The sequence below is a fragment of the Triticum dicoccoides genome, chromosome 2B (assembly GCF_002162155.2).
Source record: "Triticum dicoccoides isolate Atlit2015 ecotype Zavitan chromosome 2B, WEW_v2.0, whole genome shotgun sequence".
In the NCBI taxonomy this organism is placed as follows: Eukaryota; Viridiplantae; Streptophyta; class Magnoliopsida; order Poales; family Poaceae; genus Triticum; species Triticum dicoccoides.
The window spans coordinates 48537661-48541680 of NC_041383.1; the positions used below are offsets into that span (position 1 = coordinate 48537661).

The following is a 4020-nucleotide window of genomic DNA, read 5'->3' on the forward strand; positions in this document are numbered from 1 at the left end:
ATATATATATATATATATATATATATATATATATATATATATATATATATATATATATATATATATATATATATATAAACACTTGGGAGCAAAGTCCCCTTCGTATAGACCCGATGCGGCTGTTCCCCATTCCAGGTGCCAGCTAGCAGCGGCACCGCTCGTGAGGGGGGTCACACAGCTCTATACAGAACCAAAAAATAATGTATGTATGCTTATTAACACGTACTATATGTAAGTTAGTCAAATAATAATATTTAAGAAAACATAAAATATAGCTATGAGAAAAAAGAAAAAAAAACTAATGAGTGGAGGGGGTGATCAGGAAGTGGATAAGGGAACTATGAAAAAAAATATCAATGACGTGGTAAAAAAAAGGAAAAAAAGAAAAAAAACTATGAAAAAAATATAGCTATGAAAAAAAGAAAAGAAAAAACTATGTCGTCGGCATAGCTGCGGCATAGGCAGATGGCCGGCGCGCCGCGGATCAGTGATGTGGCATCTATGCCGACGACAGCCGTCGGCATAGGTGGTGGTCGGTGCGCCTCGGATCGATGACGTGGTAAGGGCATCTATGCCGACGGCCTCCCGTCTCGGCCGTCGGCATAGATCGGACGCCGTTAGCCGCACGGCACGAGCGGGATCGCCGGGCCCGCAACTATGCCGACGGCCGCTGTAGGCGTAACTTGGGATAAGCCGACGGCTCATCTGGGCTGACGGGGGCCGTCGGCATAGCTCGGGATAGCCCGACGGCTTTATTACGCCGACTGCCTGGACATGGCTGTCGGCATAGCCCAGTCAAGGCCAACGGGGGCCGTCAGCATATATATGGCCGTCGGCATAGGGCCCTGTTCCGGTAGTGTTTGGATCTCGGTCACCCGCTGCGCCAGAGCCCACAAGAATGGGGGAATACACATATGTAGGATCAGGATTGATTGCCTATTTGTTTGCCTAAACTCGTCCAGAAAAGAAAACTCATGTGGGTTTATTTTGCTCACTCATTCGGCACGCAAGAGCGTGGCTCCGGCATGGCCGCGCATGTAATTCGTCGTCGTCGTCGTCGTCAAGTCCTAATTTTCTACAGTTTTGCTCAGCAGCCGCTTTCTCAGTGACGCTTCTCCCCGTCTTACTGGAGCATACATACGTATCAGGCACGTCATGATAGCTGTAGAAAATTCCAAGGCAGTCGAATTCGACGACGACTTGCTAATTGCTACGCCGATCTGTCTGAAGTCTGAACCACGGAGAAGTGTCGCTCGACTCTTCTTTTTTTTTTTACGGTCGTCGTTGCTCAACCACGTATGCTAGCACTATTGGTTATCAGCCACCACCTGTTGTTGCTGGGTAAGAGTTGGCAGGTGATTTTCTCATAGATAAATAATCATTTAGAAAAACCAAGCTGGAGAATTCGACACATCTAAAACCCTCTTATATTTCTTTACGGAGGGAGTAACAGTAATGCATCTTGGTTCGTCGTACTTGAACAAAGATGATGAATTGTTGTGCGAGGTGTAGCTGGTCACGGGCATTGATCCGCTTCAAGCATGGAGCGAAAGGCTCGGTTTTTTGGCAAAAGTGTGAATGATTTCTATCATAAGCAAAAGCACTACCACACACACACACACACACGCACGCACACACACACACACACACACACGCACAACAACTAAGTGGTCCATGGATGTATACTATACTTGTCTGTAAAGTTTCATGGCGAATGCATTGTTTATGCAAGCCACACAAAAAATAACAAAATCATGTACTATGTCTAGCACATGTACTAGTATTTCACTATAAAAGTAGATGTTTTTCATACAGCTCACATCGAAACGTATTTCATGATTAAATTTACGCACATCTAGTATACATCTATAAGTACTTGTGTATTTATTTTCAGATTTTCTTGAAACTTAAGACACTGCATAGGGACGAACATGAGGCTTCTTTTATACGTACGTTTTATATGAACTTATTTTCACATGGTTTAGATCAGCAAAAATTAAATGTTCATGGGAAATTAGTTACCTGGCACTACAAAGCACCACTTCCTGTAAAATATAGCTCAAAATCCATAATTGACAACACATCCCTATATGATGCTGTCACTAAGAATTTTACCATAACGGTCAAGCATTAGCACTTTGAAACTAAATTTTCCTGAAACTATCCATGTGTCCCTCCTTTTCCGCGCCTCCACATCCTGCCCTGCCAATCACACAAACACAGAAGCCGAAACGACGCCATCAAAACCAGAAATGTACATGGGAGAAAAGATATTCTGATAAATGGGGTAAAAATAAGAACAGGATCCAAGGAAAACAAGCTAAAGCTTAACACTGAACGCCCCTGCTTGGCCATACCAACAACGGAGTCAAGTAAGACAGATTTCTATAGAGCTTATCGCGACCAGCACTGCATCTGCAGGCCCAATCCTGTCTGTCGCCACATTCGTAACCAGGTCAGGAACTGCACCACAAAATAAGGTGGCACGTGCACTAAACCTGGAAGCCAAGAAGACCAGATTTATCTTAAGAAGGTTTTTGATAAATGTTACTCCCTCCGTCCCAAAATATAAGAACGTTTTTGATACTAGTGTAGTGTCAAAAACGTTCTTATATTATGGGACGGAGGGAGTAGGAAAGTATCTTAGGCTTCCTTGTTCATTGAATTTTAGTTTGTCCTCAAAGGTACGTGGCCACCCTAAGCCTATAGAGAAAAGGGGGCTTATATTAGGACATTATCAATCAATAAACAACAAATTGCCCCAAGCTGAGAACTAAAAGCCTCTAGCAAGTGGCAACAGCCGGGGAGGAGCCCCGACATGCGCCTGAGGGCAGGCCCTGTTATCCCATTCAATCTGATCGCAACCCCCATTGCTATATCTAAGCCTACCAACAAGCACACGACACAGACATGTAGCACCATGGATGTTTTCGACAATCATGATATATTGAAGTGCCAACTGACAAGAGATGGCATGAACACAGCAGAACATGCTGTTAACATGTGCACGAAGCTATAGATCTTTGAGTCACTCAGGGGTGAAAACAGATCAAATTGGTTCTACCACATTCATGTCCGTATTTGTTCACTAAACACTGATGCGGTTACACATACAGGTCAGACAAAGAATTCAAAGGAATACCTATGTGATTCAGTCGAATTCAGACATCCCTGTAATGTATGCAATCAGTCAAGGCAATAGGATGCACTTAATCAGTCGAGGAAACAGAAATGGTCCCTAAATCAAGAAAAAGATCCTAACTGATTTGACATCTGAAATAAAGCAGATAATACAACTCAAAAGGGAAAAACTAAACCGAATTCGCACCCATTTTTTCTTGTCACTCGCAAATACAATTTTGGACAGAAAAACTACCATTCAACAGAAATACTCAAACCAAATTCTAATCTGATCAAATTTGCATGTAATATAATTCGAATAACCCATGTTCAATTACCAACTCGAACGCCCGTTGATGGTGCACAACCACCACCTTCCTTCGTAGTTAGCTAGTATATGTTGATAATGAAGGGAGAATACTAGAGAAAAGAAAACACTTACGGCAGAATATGCGGCAATGTTTTGCTAAGTGTAGACATTTGGATGTGTTCACATCAGGTAGTATCTTTGCAGTGATATAGAGAAAATAATTACATATTAGAAGGGAGTATCTGGGTAACGTATGACTCACCTATTCAAGTGTCTTCTTTGCAAGGGAGCGAAGGAACATGATGAGTGGTTTCTTCGCCCTGGAAAGCTTTTTATCAGATCCCTCTCCGCTATTTTTATTTCCCATGCTTTTTTGGACCTCTTGGACTATCCTCACAAGTTTCCGTAGTTCCTGTTGGTAAAATGTCCGTGAAGCTGAGTGATCCAAACATTGAATCATAACAGATGCACTTGAATTTCTTTAACCAGTATATTTTGGGTGGCGAATACCCATCGTAGATGCATAAACTGCTAGGACTACTATAACTGACAGCCTGACATGCTGAACATAGTTTATGTTTAGGAATAAG

At 42.4% G+C, this 4020-nt stretch overlaps 1 long non-coding RNA gene across 1 annotated transcript; it reads right to left on the reverse strand.

The window, feature by feature from the left end:
* Positions 1 to 1953: 1953 nt before the first annotated feature.
* Positions 1954 to 3807, reverse strand: LOC119367064. The gene is made up of 2 exons (XR_005176181.1): positions 3693 to 3807; positions 1954 to 2197 (listed from the first exon to the last, which is right to left on the reverse strand). It is a non-coding gene; the product is annotated as an uncharacterized LOC119367064 (long non-coding RNA).
* Between the last annotated feature and the right edge of the window lie 213 nt (positions 3808 to 4020).